The sequence below is a fragment of the Pleurodeles waltl genome, chromosome 1_1 (assembly GCF_031143425.1).
Source record: "Pleurodeles waltl isolate 20211129_DDA chromosome 1_1, aPleWal1.hap1.20221129, whole genome shotgun sequence".
Classification (NCBI taxonomy): Eukaryota; Metazoa; Chordata; class Amphibia; order Caudata; family Salamandridae; genus Pleurodeles; species Pleurodeles waltl.
Window position 1 is genome coordinate 288,719,412 of NC_090436.1, and position 19,823 is coordinate 288,739,234.

Here is a 19,823-nt window from a genome sequence, read left to right on the forward strand (position 1 = left end):
TAACTACGCAAACCCCATGCAGCGCGGTTTTGTGAAACCGTGCCACCGGAATTTCAACGCAACCTTGCTTGGCATTGAAAAACAACGCAAAGCCTGCCCAGGCCCAAGATGCCTGTCCGGATCGACGCATCGCTCTCTTGCGGGAGAGGAAAAACAATGCACGCCGACTCAACTGGAGGAGGAATGACGCAAGGTCACGCTCGCGAGTGAGAAATAGACGCATCGCTGGCCTTTTCCGAAGCACACTCGCCCGTGCTTTGTTATTTTGATACAATATAGGTACTTTTGTAAGCTAACAACGTTCTCACTGTTCTCTAAAGCATTTAAGACTCTTTTGCTTTTTAAGTTCATAACTTGACTTGTGTATGTTGGATTTTTGTCATTTTGGCCTTGTTTTTTTAGATAAATATTATCTATTTTTCTAAACCTGTGTTGTGTCATTTTACAGTGTTTTCATTGACTTACTGTGTGTGTTGTTACAAATACTTTAACCTTGCTTCTGAAGTTAAGCCTGCCTACTCGTGCCAAGCTACTGAGGCGGCAAGTGGGGTTAACTGAGGGTGATTCTCCTTTACCCTGACTAGACTGAGGGTCCTTCCTTGGACAGGGGGTAACCTGACTGCCAACCAAAGACCCCATTTCTAACATTGGTTTTTAAAATAGAAGTTTGAAAATGCCACTTTTAGAAAGTGAGTATTTTCTTCCTTAACCATTCTGTGCCTCTGCCTGTCTTTTAGATAGGTGTCTGGGTCAAGATGACAGTTGGGCTGTTTGTGAATTCACTTTAAACAGTCATACAAAGGGAGCTGAGGTGTGCCCTGCATATCCTGATGGGTCTTCCCGGGTTAGAGTGTTGGGAGGAGCTGACACTTGCACCTGAATAGGGCTGTGCCTGTCCTGATACAAAGCAGTCTCCAACCTCCTGAGGTGTGTCTGGGCAGGAAAGGTAGGAAAGGCAGGGTCTTGTGCACTACAAAGTCTTTCCTTTGAAGTTTGCCTACTTCAAAGGCAGAAATGAGGATAAGTACTGGACCGCTGAGTCCACAACTTTAGAATTCTTCTAGGAAGACGAGCTAAATGTTATAGGAGGGACTGCTACGCTGCCTTTTGCTTTGCTGTGCTGGCCTGCTGCTTGCTGCTTCTGACCTGGGAGTGAAAGGACTGGACTTTGCTTTCTGCATCCTGCTTCTAAAGGATCTCTAAGGGCTTGGACTGAGCTTGCCTCCTGTTAGAAGTCTGAGGTACATCAAAGACCTCATCGGCCAGCACCTGGGCTCTCTTGCTGAGAGTCCTGACTTGCCAAGTGGTGCCAAATCCAGTCCCTGGGCCCTTGGGAGTACGTTCAGGTACAACCAAGCAGAAACCAAGTTCATCAACTACAGAGTGACTTCAGAACTTGAGCCGCTGTCCGACTCCACACTGCTGTCAAGACATTGTGATGGCTCCCGTTAGAGCTAATGTGTTTTTAAGTGCGTCACTCAGATTTAAACTTTAAAATTCGTATCTTTGCTTGTGTATGTTGAATTTTTGTCAATTTGGTCTTGTTGTACTCAGATACATATTGGCTACTTTTTAAAACTGGAGTGGAGTGCTTTTGTGGTGTGACATTGCCTCCGAGAAAAAGCCTGACCGCTCGTGCCAAGCTACCAAAGGGGTGAGCAAGGGTTATCTTAGCTGTGTGACTCCCTTACCCTGACTGGAGTGAGAGTCCCTAATTGGACAAGGTGTAAACCACAGCCAAATACAGACCCCATTTCTAACAAGAACTATAAAAAAATGAAATACAATCCTTTATTTATATTTCAAACCTTTGGTTAAGGTGCCTCAATGTCTTTATTAACCCCTCAAAAGATCATTTCATGGGCAAAGATGGACTTTAACAAGGATGCAGGATATAATGAGCACTTCAAGATGACTGATGAAATAAGTTCCGGGACTCAGGAGGTTAGCGCTCTATAGGCAGCAACAAACATCACTGGAAGGTCAACCCAAATGGCTGATGGCAGACGGATTGAGGCACGTCATCATAAGGAAGCAGATGTGGGAGCCAAAGGTAGCTCTGGACTGCTGAAGAGAACGGAGGAGAGGCCGAAGGAGCAGAGCTTAACAGCAGAAGAGAGAGGGCTGGTGAACAATGCAGAGTAGGACGAGAGATGAAGAGAAACTGAATCTGGAGATCTCAAAGTAAACAGACCCAGCGGTCGAGAGGAGGAAGGCACTGCAGTCCCCAAAGCCATGGCCCAGGAAGAGGGCCGAGGCTTCAGGCAAGTCCTGTGACCTAGCTACTTTGGCTTGCTGAGGTGGTGGCAAGGAATGGGTGAGAACTACTATCTGTGGCCAGGTTCGTAACATGGGGGAAAGAGATAGTGGGTGTAACATCACAGACAAGCTATTGGTTGAGCAAGGAGGCAGGTGAAACACTATACAAGCACAGGTGAGAGGTGATAGTTCTACCAAGTGTCCTTGATGGGAGAACCCCGGCATAGGCCGACCCTAATACAGTGTACTTATGTTGCATTAGACCGACTTTCCTCTTGAAGTCCAAGTAGTTTGGTAGTTGTCTAAGCTCCATTGAAAGTGTATTAGAAACTGGAGCCACCTGGAAGCAGAATTCCTGCCACCTTTATGCAACTTCCTGATCTTTTACCCTTTCAAGAAGAATAGTTGATGAACACAGGCTCCTCTGAGGCATGCACCAAGGAAACATTTGTTTGATAAAAAAAATATTTTTACCATCAAGAACTTTAAAGCAAATGCAAAGACTTTTAGGTCCTGGAAAGCAGTGCAAAGCTGAAAAATGACCAACAGTAGAGGAGTGGTAGGCAGTTTTAATAAAGGGAGTACTGCTGGAATCTGCACAGTTGTAACCGAGAAGTAGTGCACCAAGGCAGTTGAAGATGCAGGATGCGGGCACAACCTATTTGTGGGCCCACTATGGCTCGTATAATTGGGTACTGAGGCTTTTCCATAAAGAAAGGCAGACTTTTCCTTAGAAATTTAAGAAAGAAAAAGTTGGGGGCAGAAACTTTTTCTACCTGGGTTTTAAAGGTTAGCTCATCATTAAACACCACACCCAAGGTTTGACTGTCCTTGTAGGAGGTGGATATCGACCTGGTGCATCTGGCAACCAACTTCAGAAGTTGAGTGAGGCCTAGTTCCATGACCCTTGCTTTATTTGAATCTAGTTTTAAGAAGGTTTAGACTTAAAATCAGCAGTTACACAGGGTCCTGGCTAGAGATCGAGGTGGACCACAAGAATCCACTGAGTGTGGTTGGTGTTAGAAATTTATGATAGGTTATACAAACTGATGAGGGTGGGGAGGAGAACCACATAAAGGTCAAAACATGTAGGTTTCAGTGAGAAACTTTCATGAACTTCATAAAATACTTGGAGCAACCTTTGACCCTGCTTCTGCAGGCAGGTCACTCCGCCTTCCGCGCTCCATCCAGTTTTTTTCACCGCTTGAGCCAGTTTCTCGCTGCTGCGTCCCCTCCCCCTCCTTCTCACCGCTCCTTCAGCCAGTTTCCTGCCGCTGAGTCCCCTGCGGCTCCTCCCCCTCCTTCTCACCACTCCTTCAGCCAGTTTCCCACCGATGCGTCCCCTGCTGCCCCTCCCCCCTCCTTCTCACCGCTCCTTCAGCCAGTTTCCCGCCGCTGCGTCCCCTGCAGCCCCTCCCGCCTCCTTCTCACTGCTCCTTCAGCCAGTTTCCCGCCGCTGCGTCCTCTGCGGCCCCTCCCCTCTCCTTCTCACAAAAAAGCCGGAAGACTGACAGGAGGCACACAATTCCCTCCGTCTTCGCTGTTAACTAGCTCTTCTTGAATATAAACGCGGCATTTAAAATGCCGGCGAGGGGCTCGCATTGACTTTAAAAAAGCCGGAAGACTGACAGGAGGCACATAATTCCCTCAACGTTTTTGCCGAGATATATTAGCAAACAGGATTGGGAAGAAACAAAAGAACAGAAAGAGGGGTGGATAGTTGATTCATCAATAGATGAAACTTGCGATGCCCAGTATTTAGATTGATTACGAAGAAGGAAAAGAGGTGATTGACTGTGGTTTGAAACAGAGTATGGTAGATGGGATATGAGTATAACGGACATAGAAGTGATCAAAGCCTTGAAGAAGTCCAGTCAGGATGAAACACGTGTCGGCTGATGGCTATTTATTCTTTTTCTATATGTTTTGTGTATATATGTATATGTTTATGTATATAAGAAGATATATTCTTTTTGTATTAAAATTTCTATCTGCATGGACATACTCTTCTCTTGGGTAGTTTTACATTTGTGTATTTAATATTTTTTGGTCAGATATGTGATTGTTTACTCTGTTTAAGGACGAGAGAGGACCAAACAAGCATTCTAGTTGAATTTATTATGATTCTTCATTTTATCTCATCAAGATATTATATTATATCTAAAGTATAGATATTGTTTTGTTGGTGTGCCCCACTGGTTTGTTTCCTTATTACTAGAATGGGTTTACTTGTGTAAACCTGGTTTTACACATCAGGGCAACGATGTGTTTCAGTGTATGAGCACCCATAAGTTTCTTCTTACATAATTAGAATGTGCATTGATTTTTAATTAATGAGTTGCCATTTGTTTTTTATTACACCGCTCCTTCAGCCAGTTTCCAGCCGCTGCGTCCCCTGAGGCGCCTCCCCCCAGCCCTCCCATTGGACAGGCCCTCCTACCTCCCAGCTGCCACACCCACCCTCTTCTCCTCTTATGACATCCGCGGCACGGGCGCGCCATTGGCACGCCAAAGGCGCGCCAAAGGCAAGCCCGTCTGAACCCGTCCTCGCCTGGACAGCGCCCAGCGCCACCCCCCCGGTCCGCGAGACCCCTGCACCTCCAGACGCCTCTACACGCCGACCAACTCAACGCCCTCAACCCCGGCCGCATCACAGCATGCTCCCAGCCCTCACCAAGGAACACCCACGGACCCTTCGCATGCCGCACCTGCAGATTCACCTGCGACAGGACAACGAAACCAACAAAGACCGAAACTAACCACCTCCACTGCATACTCCTCAACACCCGCTCCGCACGCAAGCAAGCCATCGAGCTCTGGCACCTGCTTGACTCCATCGCCCCAGACGTAGCCTTCCTTACCAAAACCTGGTGGAACGACTCCTCGGCACCCGACATCGCAATAGCCATCCCGGACGGCTACAAGATCATCCGTAGGGACTGCAAAAACGGAATTGGAGGAGGCATAGCCATCGTCCACCAATCCTCCCTCAAGGTCGACACCCACACTGACGACTCCCTCAAGACCGCTGAACACCTACACTTCTGCATCCACACCGACCCCAACACCACTCTCAGAGGAACGCTCATCTACAGACCCCCCGGACCACGAGCACCATTCAGCGAATCCCTCGCCAACCTCACCAGCACCCACGCACTCACCTCAACGGATTACATCCTCCTCGGGGACCTAAATTTCCACCTGGAGAACAACAACAACACCAACTCCACTACCCTGATCAACAACCTCACCAACCACGGCCTCAGACAACTCGTCAACACACCAACACACATCGCCGGCCACACGCTTGATCCCATCTTCTCCTCAAGCGCCCACGTCACCTTCAACCATACCATCGTACTCCACTGGACCGACCACCACTGCATCCACTTCACCTACAAGAAACCTACTGAGCACCACCGCACCCAACAACCACCCCGCCAATGCTGGAGCAAAGTTACAGAAGTCCAGCTTACCAACGCCCTCGCCCAGAACCCACCCCCGACTCCACCGACCCAGACACCGCCGCCAACAACCTCACACCACTCCAAACACCCACCGACAACCAAGCCAGAAGAAAAGCCGCCTGGTTCACCGACGAGCTCCTAAATTCCAAACGCGACTGTCGGAAGCTAAAAAAGGAATGGCTTCTCAAACGCACACCTGACAGCCTCACAGCCCACAAGGACGCCACCCGCAAGCACCACCAACTCATCAGACAAGCCAAACGATCCCACTTCAAGGAGCACCTAGACAACAACGCACAAGACAGCAAAGAGCTCTTCAGCATTGTGAAAGAACTCTCCAAGCTCAGCGCCAACATCAACGACATCCCTCCATCCCAAGAACTCTGCAACACACTGTCCACCTTCTTCCACCGGAAGATCACCGACATCCACGACAGCTTTGACGCCACTCCCATGCCAGACTCCACCCCCGAACACTCCACCTGTGCAAACCACCGGACCTCCTGGACCAACGTGAGCGACACAGAGACACGGAAGATCATGAACTCCATCCACTCAGGATCTCCGTCAGACCCCTGCCCTCACCACGTATACAACAAAGCCGACTCCATCATCGCCCCCCAACTACGGAAGGTCATCCACATCTCCTTCGAAACAGCGACATTCCCTGAAAAATGGAAACACGCCGAAATCCGCACCCTCCTCAAGAAGCCCAAAGCAGACCACAACGACCTCAAGAACTTCCGACCCATCTCCCTGCTCCATTTCCCAGCAAAGGTGATTGAAAAAATCATCAACAAACAACTAACCAGCCACCTTGAAGACAACAGCATCCTAGACCCCTCCCAGTCCGGCTTCAGACGAAACCACAGCACCGAAACCGCCCTTCTCGCTGCCACAGACGACATCAGATGCCAAATGGACAACTGCAAAACATCAGCCCTCATCCTCCTGGACCTATCTGCTGCCTTCGACACAGTCTGCCACCGCACCCTGAAATCACGCCTCCACGAAACCGGAATTCAAGGTAAAGCCCTCGACTGGATCGTCTCATTCCTCTCCGGCAGAACCCAGAGAGTCCGCCTCCTCCCCTTCCACTCCGAAGCCAACAACATCATCTGCGGCGTCCCCCAAGGTTCATCCCTCAGCCCAACGCTGTTCAACATCTACATGGCCCCCCTCACTCAAGTGGCCCGACAACACAACCATAACATCCTCACTTACGCCAACGACACCCAGCTCATCCTCTCACTCACCAAAAAGACCCCCACACCGCCAAAACCAACCTCCACGAGTGAATGAAATCCATTGCCGCTTGGATGAAAAACAACCGTCTGAAACTGAACTCGGACAAGACGGAGGTCCTGATCCTCGGACCCACCCCCTCCGCCTGGGACGACTCCTGGTGGCCCACCGCACTAGGAACCCCGCCGACACCGTCCGACCACGCTCGCAACCTGGGCTTCATCCTCGACTCCTCCCTCACCTTGTCTAAACAGGTCAACGCAGTTTCCTCCTCCTGCTACAACACACTCCGCATGCGCCGCAGAATCTACAAGTGGATCCCGACAGAAACAAGAAGAACAGTGACACAGGCCCTCGTCAGCAGCAGGCTGGACTACGGCAACGCACTCTATACAGGCATCCCAGCAAAAGACCTACTACGCCTCCAATGTATCCAAAACGCCTCCGCCCGGCTGATCCTCAACGTACCCCGCCACAGCCAGATCTCCCATCACCTGAGAAACCTTCACTGGCTCCCCGTAGACAAAAGGATCACTTTCAAGCTTCTTACCCACGCTTACAAAGCGCTCCACGACACCAGAACAGCCTACCTAAACAACAGACTCAGCTTCTACACCCCCACCTGTCAGCTCCGGTCCACAAACCTCGCCCTCGCCGTCGTCCCCCGCATCCAAAGAAAGACCTCCGGCAGCAGATCCTTCTCATACCTCACCACCAAAACCTGGAATACCCTCCCACCAACCTGCAACAGACTCAAGACCTACTCACCTTCAGAAAACTCCTCAAGACCTGGCTCTTCGACCAGTAACACCAGCTCTTCCCCCCCCCCCCCTCTCTAGAGCCTTGAAACTCTCACGGGTACGTAGCACGCTTTATAAATTCAATGATTGATTGATTGATTGATTGGCCAATGACCTCAAAAATGGCATAAGAGCAGTCTGGCTGTGATGCACAGCTAGCAGCATCACTTATGTTCCAAGCTTTGCTAGAACTTCTGCTTGAACTCTGTTTAGCAATGCATCGTCTGTGATGAATTGAAAAGTTGAGCATTCATCTCTTTCTCAGAAAGTTTAGCACTGAAAGAAAACAAAGAGATGGTTACTTAGGACGGAAGCCTTAAAACATGGCTTCTTCAGGAGAGGAAGGATACTTTCCCTTTTATAGTCAAGGGAAGTTCATCAGGTTCCACAAAGCTGATACAACCCTAGCTGATATGATATAATTATGCCTGTGTGGAGTCCGTGGAGAAAAACTCTGCTGCTCTCCGCGGAGTTCCGCGAGTAGCGCCAGGACTTTGGGGGTGATTCTGACCCCGGCGGTCACGGACCGCCAGGGCCAGGGTCGGCGGGAGCACCGCCAACAGGCTGTCGGTGCCCCGCAGGGCATTCTGACGGCGGCGGTTTGGCCGTGGTCAGATGCGGAAAACCGGCGGTCTCCCGCCGGTTTTCCGCTGCCCTTAAGAATCCTCCATGGCGGCGCAGCTCGCTGCGCCGCCATGGGGATTCTGACAGCCCATACCGCCATCCTGTTCCTGGCGGTTCTCCCGCCAGGAACAGGATGGCAGTATGGGTTGTTGTGGGGCCCCTGGGGGCCCCTGCAGTGCCCATGCACTGCAGGGGCCCCCGTAAGAGGGCCCCACTTTGTATTTCAGTGTCTGCATTGCAGACACTGAAATACGCGACGGGTGCCACTGCACCCGTCGCACCTTCCCACTCCGCCGGCTCAATTCTGAGCCGGCGTCCTCGTGGGAAGGGTCTTTTGCACTGGGCTGGCGGGCGACCTTTTGGCGGTCGCCCGCCAGCCCAGTGCAAAAGCCAAAATACCCTCAGAGGTCTTTCGACCGCGGAGCGGTATTTTGGAGGGGGGAAGTCTGGCGGGCGGCCTCCGCCGCCCGCCAGACTCAGAATGACCCCCTTTGTCTATTGCTTTAGAATCAGTGTGGATGGCACAACATGCAGCACAAGAGGCCACTGCATTCTTTGTGCCACTTGAGTAGATTTTACGCTCAAGCGGCAGCTTCCTCAACGCGAGTGGCAGGTTTCTCAACACGAGCAGTAGCTGCAGCCGCCCACGCTGAGAAGTTTAGCCGGGCGTTGGTCTAGCAAGTGATTTTTCTCGCTCACCAACCTAAACTTGGTGACTCACAAGAGAGGAAAAACTCCGCTCCACTCCACCTTAGATATAATACTTTATAGATTTCAGGAATATAAGAATCTGCTATATGGTAATCGGCAGGAACTCAGCCAACAACGGAGAGTCAAATGATGTGGATTCATGGCAGGTAGTTGTGGCAGCCAAAGCACTGTGGATGGCGATGGCCTTGGAGTAAGTAGGGAAAGATTGATAAGCAGAGAGAATTTTGTCCCTAAAGAAAATAAACTGGGATATGCGAAGAACAGACTTTGGGACGACTAACAGTTGAACGCAGGCCAGATCAGAGAATCCCTTGCCCAATCTGAAGATTTTGTAAAGACATTGCTATAAACCAGTGCTGAGAATGTACCAGACTAGTTTCCCTTTTATAATCCCTAAGGGTGGCCAGATATTGGCTAAGTCCTATGGCTGATAGTCACAACGCCATAGAGTTTTGTGTCGTTTATATTACTTTTTAGATGCGGACATCGCCTGAGTGTACCAGGGAACAGACGGAAACGTCAGTAGCAAGCTAACTACTTAAAGAGGCAATGAAACCAATAATAGTAGAACTCCAGAAATTAGATTTGAACATCATACAGGCGTTTACCAAGAAAAACTTTAAGACGAGCTGTCAAGTTATCAAATTCATCTGGCATAAGTAACAGGCCTAAAATGTATCCTACTGAGTGAGTATGCTTGTTATCAAATTGTTTCGGGTTGAATGCAGCAGACAAGAGTAATAGATTGCTAGATGGCAGCAAAGAAGGGGAGTTTGTGCAGATTAAAATGTCTTGAGGTAACGAACATAGAAGCTCTTACAACAAACTGGCGAACCAAGGTAGCTGCTCTATTGGAGAGATAGCGATGGCAAAGTTTTCCGTGCTGGATGTGACTGTCCTTTACCATTAAACTTTCTGAATAGATAATGTCCAGGTTCCCACCACCAGTTTCACCAGTGTGGTCACTGGGCAAGATTTGGAGGGGGAGGAGGAATCCTTAATTCAAGATTCATTTGAATGAGTGTGCTGATTTTTATGAAGCATATGTGAAATAAAATCAAAATCTGTAGTGCGAAATTAAACACACCAAAAGCAGTTGCTGACTTTCTGCAAAAAGATTTCGGAATCAATATAATGTGAGTGAGATTAAAAAGAAATCTGCAGTAGAGAATGTGTAAAGATATGCAGAGAGGTGCTACTGTTCCTGTAATGACTAGAGCTTACAAAAAATAAAATGAACGTGTTATCTTTAATATGTCCTTTCTGCTGATCACTATTCATGCTAAAAAATAGGTCGAAAGAATGAAAAGCAAGTGCTCGTTTTTGTTGCTTAAACTGCAGCTGTAATTATGCTCCTAGCATGTCTTTCACATTGGTTGCTGATTCTTGCGGAATCATGATGAAATCACATCTCAACAACAACGTCATATTCTTATTACATATGACTAGAGGTATCACACTTCCAGTAATGAGGAAACTGGCCACAGGTTTTATAAGGGGACTGTAGGCTCCAATGTATTATAAATGTAATGCCGTGCCGTAGTGAGTGTTCTTAGATACATGGATTACACATGGGATTTCAATAGTTTCTACATATATAGCCACTAAATGCATAGTAAAATTACCCGAATCATCGCCAACCCTGACGGCCTTCATGGAAAGGTTTACATGTGAATTCAGTGCACACCAACACAACTGTAGACTTAAAGACAACCACCAAATATACTAGGAGACTATAAAGTTACATATTGTACCCATGCAAACCTTTGGGTGCCTTTTAAAACCTGGTCCAGTCTGCCTCTCTAGCAGTGTACCTCACAAGACTGGGGTCGACATGCTTTGTCACTATCTACAATCACATGAATCACAACTGGTAGACAAAATGTTAAGACCAGAGTTCTCGCTAGCTTTACAGAAACAGTCAGGGCCGGACTGGCCTGCTGGCTTTGCTGCTGGGGACCTGCCGGCTGACCACGTTCAAACTTGCGGTTCTCCTGAATAAGTAATGGAAAAACAAGTGCTTTTAAAGTACGTTTTGAGCATGTTCTTAAACCATTTTATTTCGCAATGTTTATTTAGAAGCTCTACAAGTAGTAACGAGGTCACCAGGTCCTAGCATCAGAACCGCCCCCCCCCCCCGGCAGTGAAACCGACCCCCACCCTGCCAGCCTACTGAAATGCCCGGTATTCAGTTTGGCCCTGGAAACAATGCTAACAAACAATTGCCTTATCCTACTAAGCCACTTAGAACACAACCTTTCTGCCCTAGGTCTTGATTTCCCTACAAAACGTTCAGAAATCACTGTCTTATATGTTTCCAGATGGCAGCTTAAAGACTCTATTTTGTCTACCATCATTATCTCGCTCCACCCTACTAACATCTATACCAATAGGAAGATAATGATCCAGACCAATTAAACTGTTACATCTTCTGACAATCAGTTTGATTCATTAGAAAAAAATAACTGAGATGCTCCCAGGCTGTGGTAGAAACATATTCTACCACAGCATACAATCTTTAATGCAGTGGACACTTTTATAATTTGGTAGTTGAATGTATGAGTGGATGGTGCTTTTAGCATGAATGCCCAAGAAAATGTAAAAAAATGCAGGTAATGTTGATTTTGCCCACCTATTAAAACAACTAGTTCACTCGCATACTCCCCACCTACATCGCTTTTCACTGCAAACTAAGGAGCATATTTACAAGAAAGTGGCGCATCGGCCCTTTTATTGTGTCACCCCTGTCCCACCTAACAACACCATAGTTGCCACTTTGGCGGTTGATAGGACAATAACGTTAAGATTTTTGATGGTATTTTGGCGCTTTGTTGCACTAGCATCAACAATTTTTACACTAGTGCAACAAAGCACAGGGATGCCCATTGATTAAAATGGGTGAGTCATTTTAATGTCTGCCTGTGCAAGCATTAATAATGACGGAAAAAATGGCCTATGAAAATTTGTAAATTTCACTGTACCATTTTTTTGGGCCTCCCTGCATCGGTACGCCCCCCTTTGTATACATAATGCTTGTGTTGTGCTACTTTGTATATACGGCGCAGGAGAAAGGCCTCCTTCACGCCCCCTTAGCATAAAAAAAGGCACTAGTGCAGTGCAAGGTGGCACAAGGGGCACATAAATATGCCCCAAAATCTGAAAACATCTGATCAGACACCAGGCCCTGATTGAGCTCTCTGCCCAGATTGAACAACTTGTTGCACATGCCCTCCATACTGCAGACCGTTAATGGAATTTGGGCCTGTTTTAGTGTTTGGTGGACAGAGTACCAGAGTACACTATCACTAAACACAATGGAATACTCTTCCAACCAAACCTTTGATCTGTCCACCCCATTTACAGATGATGGAACTATATGTATTTTGCCACTGGAGCTCCCACTGGCTTCATCAGTTGAATACTTCCTATTTACAGTAGACAATTTAGTGCCTTTTTTGTGCTCCTCGTTGCAGGAAAGCTCCCATGATGTATGGGTTATTAGTTTTTTCTAAAAAAAACTCCTGTACGATTAATCCATCTGCATTATTACAAGTGCCACTTGATATATTACACTTGTAATATGGCAGATGGGATATCCTTTACATGTCCGTCCAACTCTATCAGGCCCCAAATCAGGCCTACATTCTCCTGACCCCTTCGCTGCCAGGCATTTTCCCCCACAGGTGCCAAGCCTTTTGATGGCTATCTGGGGTAGTTCACACTTAGGCCCTCATAACTTTTTGTCCACATTTGCGTCCTTTTTTCCAACATCCTAGGGGTTCTAGAGGTACCCAGAGTTTGTGGGTTCCCCTGGAGGAGACCAAGAAATTAGTCAACATACAGCTAAAATTTCGTTTTTTTAAGAAATTGGGAAAAAAGTACTGCAGAAGAAAGCATGTGTTTTTTTTCCTGAAAATGGCATCAATAAAGGGTTTATGGTGTTAAATCACCATCTTCCCACCTTTCAGGAACAGGCAGACTTGAATCAGAAAACCACATTTTTCAACACAATGCTGGCATTTTACTGGGACATACCCCATTTTTACTACTTTTTGTGCTTTCAGCCTCCTCCCAGTTAGTGACAGAAATGGGTGTGAAACTAATGCTGGATCTCCGACAACTAAACATTTCTGAAAAGTAGACAAAATTTTGAATTCAGCAAGGGGTCATTTATGTAAATCCTTCAGGTTTTCCTACATAACGTAACAGCTAAATGTAAAAAAATAGTGAAATTGAGGGGAAAAAAAGAGCCATTTCTGTCCACGTTTTCTTCTATAACCTTTTAAAGCAATATACAGTTTCGTCTGCTGGACTCTTCTGGTTGCGGAGATATATAGGGCTATGTAGGTTCATCAAGAACCCTAGGTGCCCAGAGCCAATAAATGAGCTGCACCTTGCAATGAGTTTTTGTTTACCTGGTATACAGCAATTCATTTGGTGGAATATAAAGAGTAAAAAATAGGTATCAAGAAATCCTTTGTATTTCCAAAATAGGCACAAGATAAGGTGTTGAGAAACAGTGGTTATTTGCACTTCTCTGAATTCTGGGTTCCCCATACTGGCATGTGAATTACAGGGCATTTCTCAAATAGACAGGAAACGCAACATAGACACATCACATTTTTACACTGAAATCTGACGTGTTTTTTCAAAAGAGCCTAGCTGTGGATTTTGGCCTCTAGCTCAGCCGGCACCTAGGGAAACCTACCAAACCTGTTCATTTTTTAAAACCAGACACCTAGGGGAATCCAGGATGGGGTACATGTGGGGCTCTCGCAAGGTTCTGTTACCCAGAATCCTTGGCAAACCTCACAATTTGGCAAAAAAACGCTTTTCCCTCACATTCGGTGCTGCAAAGTTCTGGAATCTGAGAGGAGCAACAAACCTCCTTTTACCCAGCATTCCCCCAGGTCTCCCAGTAAAAATGGTACCTCACTTGTTTCGGTAGGCCTAGTGCCTGCGACAGGAAGTGCCCCAAAACCCAACATGGACTACTCACATTTTCGATAGGAAAACTGGCCTGTTTTTTGCAAAGTGCCTAGCTGTGGATTTTGGCCGCTAGCTCAGTCGGCACCTTAGGGAAACCTAGCAAACCTATACATTTTTATAAACTAGGCACCTAGAGAAATTCAGAATGGGGTGACTTGTAGGGCTCTCACCAGGTTCTGTTACCCAGAATCCTTTGCAAACCTCAAAATTCGGGAAAAAAACACTTTTTGCTCACATTTTGGTGATGGAAAGTTCTGGAATCTGAGGGGAGCCACACATTTCCTTCCACCTAGCATTCCCCCAAGTCTTCCAATAAACATGGTACCTCAATTGTGTGTGTAGGCCTAGTGCCCATAACAGGAATGCCCCAAAACGCTACATGGACACATCCAAATTATTAATTACAAAACTACCTGTTTTAGCAAGAGGGGGCACCCACGTTTTTGGTCCTGGGCTCAGCAGCCATCTAGGGAAACCTACCAAACCTAGACATTTCTGAAAACTAGACACATGATGGAGTCCAGGGAAGTGTGACTTGCATGGATCTCTCAGTGTTTTCTTACCCAGAATCCTGAGCAAACCTCAAATTTAGCTAAAAAAATCATATTTTCTCCATATTTCTGTGTAGGATCACTGCACCAGCAAACATTTCCTACCACCCAACATTCCCCTCAGTCTTCCTATAGAAATGATACCTCACTTGTGTAGGTGGGCAAAGTGCCTGTGAGAGGGGATAGCCAAAAACATGTTGAAATTGAAGGGGAACCAAAGAGTGTCTGAGAGGTCAGTTTAAAAAAAAACATTTTTAGGCTTACAAGTGGGGCAGAATTATTATCGGTATAGATGCGACAACGCTGGGTGGTAGGAATTTTGTGGATTCCTGCAGATTCCGGAAGGTTCCATCAAAAAATGTGGGGAAAATGTGTGATTTCAAGCAAAGTTTAAGGTTTTCAGGGCATTGTGGGTAAGAAAATGGTGCGGGTGCATGTGAAGCACACCACCCTGGAATCACGAAGATGTTTAGTCTTCAGATGTGTCTAGGTCACGTAGATTTTTCTACATGGCAGCATCCCAAAGTCCAAAAAGTGCAGCCCTCACCATTCCAAGTGGGACGATTTTGAGAGTTAGCCAAGCTCTCATAGCCCAAATGTAAAACCAAACACAAAATGATCAAAAGTCCTCTTGCTTGCCATTAGGATAAGATATTTTAGTTTGTGGCGGGGGAGCTGAAAGACTGTTAGCCCCTTCAGTTGGGGTAGGGGCATAACCATGCCCATACTGGTTGGTAGCCACCACCCCACTATTTTTTATTTTTTTAATTCCCTGGCATCTTGTGCCCCCCTGAGGAGTGGATCAGGGGCAATTGCCCCATCTGTGGGCAGAACAACTTTGTCCCCATTTATTTGGGGTAGGGGTATGGCCATACACCCACCCTCTTTTTTTAAAATACATTCTTCCCTGTTGTCTAGTAGGCTTTTTGCCCCCATTAGGGGCAGATGGGCCTTACAGCAATAGGCTGATCTACCCCCAAGGGGGGCAGAAATGGCCAACAGTAATGTGCCCCCAAGTGGAGCAACCCTTGCCCAAGGGGCTGCCCCACCAAACAAAACACACACACACCAATCCCTGGTGCCTGTAAAAATAAATTTGCCCCAAGGGGAGAGACCCTTGCCTAAGGGGTTGCTCCCCATCTGTAAAAAATAAAATAAAATAAAATCCCTGGTGTCTGGTGGTTTCTGTCCCCCTTGGGGGCATATTGGCTTAATGAAAGTAGGCCAATCTGCCCCCACGAGGGCCAGAAATGGCCTAAAATAAAATTGTCCCCCCAGGTGAGTGACCCTTTTCTAAGGGTTGGCTCCCCTTATGTGAAATTGGCATAAAACATCCCTGGTGTCTAGTAGTTTCTGCCCCCCTAGGGGGAAGATGGGCCTAAGAAAAATAGGCCGATCTGCCCCCAAGGTGGGCAGAAATAGCCTAAAATGAAATTGCCCCCTAGGGGAGTGACCCTTGTCTAAGGGTTCACTCCCTATCAGTAAAAATAAAAAAATAAAAATCCTTGGTGCCTAGTGGTTTCTGCCCCCCTTGGGGGCAGACCGGCCTAATTAAAACAGGCCGATCTGCCCCCAAGGGAGGCAGAAATGGGCTAAAATAAATTTTCCGACCTGGGGAGCGACCCTTGCCTAAGGGTTCGCTCCCCTTGCGTGAAATTGGCGCAAAAAAAAATCCCTGGTGTCTAGTGGTTTCCACCCCACCTGGAGGCAGATTGGCCCAAGAAAAATAGGCCAATCTGCCCCCAAGGTGGGCAGAAATTGCCTAAAATAAAAATTCCCCCCAGGGGTCACTCCCTATCTCTAAAAATTAATAAATTAAATTTGCCTGGTGCCTAGTGGTTTCTGCCCCCTTTGGGGGCAGACCAGCCTAAAAAAAATGAAAACAGGCAAATCTGCCCCCATGGGGGGAAGGGGGGCAGAAATGGCCTATAATACCTTTGCCCCCCATGGGAGTGGCCGTTGCCTAAGGGGTCACTCCCCTTGCGTGAAATTGTCACGAAAAAATTCCCTGGTGTCTAGTGGTTGGGGTCAAAAATGGACTTATAAAACAATGCCCCTCTTGGGGAGCAACTCTTGCCCAAGGGGCCGCTCCCCTCATGCCCATTTCATAAAGAAAACAAAGTCCCTGGTGTTTAGTGGCCATTTCTGCAGCACAATCTCTATACAATCGTGCTGCAGAAATGCTCAAAGAGACATGAAAGGAAAGGAAAAGCGTTTGCTTTCCTTTCATGCCTCTCCGATCTTCCCCACCCTGAGGATTGGAAGAAAAAGGCAAGCATTGCTCTTCCGATCGTGCTGGAAGATGAGCTTCCAGCATGATGGGGACGGCCTCTGATGAGGTCAGTGCGTGATTGCGTGCTGACATCATCAGATGTCACTGGAGGGACTACGAGGTGGTCAGGGGTGGAATAGGAAGCGATTCCCCTTTAATCCCTGGCCAGGAGAGAGGGATGGGAGGTCCACAGGGGAAGGGCTAGCCCTTTTTAGCTATCTAACTCACAAATGGGGCTGCTTTTATTTTGGTGTCCGAGCCTACGACCCTGTGATGTCCCATTTTGTACCCTGAATTCCTTTTAGGATTAGGAATATAGTTATCTCTGTGGCAGAATTACTGCAATTGGAGCTTGTATATCTTCTGATATTTGCTTGATATTTTATTTCGGTGAGCTATTCACTGATCTTTTCACCTGGGAAGACAATCAATAAATAGTGCTTTTCTTCTAGGACAGATGCCCAGTCTGGGCCAGAGCCAGGTAACAGTGTAAAGGAGTGGCTGCGGAGGTTCCTCTTCCACTTAGGGCTAGGTGGGATCAGTGTTGCACAAATAGATAGGCTGGTTACAGTTGTGCTATATAAGGTGGCGCTGAAGGAGGTCATGTCACTCTTAGTCTGCCTTCTCTTTCAGTTCCTCAAACACAGAAAGGATCCAGATATGGTTGTTTACTTTTCCCACTGTGCGCCTCTTCAAATAGTAAGGGCTCTGGTGCGCAAGGGTTTTCACACTTCGGTCACAAACCTGTTTGGGTCCCGACCATACTCTCCTGTTACTCCCTTGAGAGTCAATAAAACTTTAAGAAAGTGTAAACGTATAGCACTCAGCAGAAAGGTAAACCTAGCCTTTTGATCTTGTAGGGCATTGCTGATGTCATTATACTTTATAAGGACTGCATGAGGCCTTTGAGCGTTGTAAGGCCATATAATATATGGTAACCTATATATATATATTTCCTGCAGTACCAATTCATAGTATACAGCACTTAGGTCTGCTTGGACCCATTGAGTATTTCCAATCAATTTCGGACTTCGGACCTCCATGGCGGCTCAGATCTCGATAGCTACACTCTACTCAGGCAACCTGTATAAATAGGTGGAATGAGAGTGTTATTATACCATGTGGGGGTATACCTGTGGACTTCTCTCTCCGTGGGGGTATACCTGTGGACTTCTCTCTCCGGAAAGCTGTTAACAACGCCTGGAAAGCCAGCTGGTGCTACTTGTGGTGGAGCATCCTGAACCCCTGCTGATGCAGGACCAGGCATAGGTCCCTTGGACCTCATTCCTAAGTAAATACTAAGAAGAAGAGAGAGGAATTATGTTGTTTAGATGCCTTTGAGCGAAGTAGAGATGCCTTCCTCTGGAATACATACACTCTACGCTGCCTAGCACACTGCCTACCGTCCATTCATGTGGTTGAAAATGCTGGTTGTTCAGATGGTTTAAGTGTATTTTCTTCCACTGATTGGAAGTCAGGAAGGTATCAAGGAGTATGATGATGACCTAGAGGATTCGGAATCCAGGACTAAGTGGATCTTGGCACCAAGGGTCAGTAGCTAAACGGTCACAGTCAAATGCCCCAAATGCAAAAAATGGTTACCGCTTAGACATGTTGAAAATGGAGGATATGTATCATCTCAGTTCCTTGGAATGACCATTGTTAGCCAAGATGGCCCAGTATTTTGGACAGTGCATTTGTAAACCCCAGGACAAGGAGGCGAGGGGTCGTCTTTGGGCATAATCCCTTAGGTGCTCCTTGGAGGGCAAGGTGGTGTTTCAAAACAGAAGGCAAAGTTCTTCAAGAAACAAGGGTATTAGCAGATTTTGGCAAGAATGCCATATTAAGGTGTTCTCCTAATCCCTTACTAATGTGCTTGACGTAGCTGAATAGGCCAAAGAGTCCAGTAACCTTAAATGAACTCAGATGTTGACAGGCTAGCCTCAGCACTCCTCGTGCTTCCAAGTTAATGTGAACTGTGCGTTATCAACTGATGCTGCCTGTTCAGAAATGCATGACCCAAACTTAGGGAATCTGCTACCTTAAAAGCCAGGCTGACTGCCAAATGGGGTCCCTTATGGAAATACTTCTTTAGGGGAATTAGCACTTTTGCCGTCACTTTCACATATTTCAAAAAGATGCAGATTTCCATCAGAACATATTTGGATGGTTTTTTTTGTGTAGGGCCCCGTCGAGATAGGGAGCACTCAACCACTTTTTCCACCCTAGAGATTCAGAGTGGCTGATCCAGAAAAGATTTGGTGCATCTTTCCCACTGGAGAGATGCTTTGGCCACAGACATGGAGTCAAAGTCAGAGGCACACCAAATGAGCCGTGTTGATACTCTGGTAGGGATGATCTCTTCTTCCAGACTAAGACTCAGAGGTAGACTGGCAGAATTCAGACATGAGTGGTGCAGTTATACAATGGATACCTGGGTGCCACAGACAATTATTGGGTTATAATTATAATTTTACAGTTCCACAGGTCAGCCACAAAAGCAGTGAGCATTCAAGCAGGCAAACTATTGTCAAATCTCATCTATGCTGAAGTTCCGTTTCTATGCAGGCTAATGATGAACATTCTGGGGTTTGTGATAGATTCCATCTCAGGTGCCATTGTTTTCCCTTGGAAGAAATGGAAGAATATCACGAGGGAGCTGAAGAAGTCTCTACTCGAGGACCAGATTTCAATATACCATCTGTGCAGGTTAGTGGGCTTGCTTGATTGATCTTTCCAGGCAATTTTAACTGGTCTGCTTCATAATGGCATTATCAAAGGCTTCATTTGCGCATTATCAAAGGCTGAAGGCGGCTCACCCATGGAAATGTCTCACATATTTGGAATAGATTTCTCAGTCTCAGGAGGCCCAGATAGAGATTCAGTGATGGTTGGATCACATGGA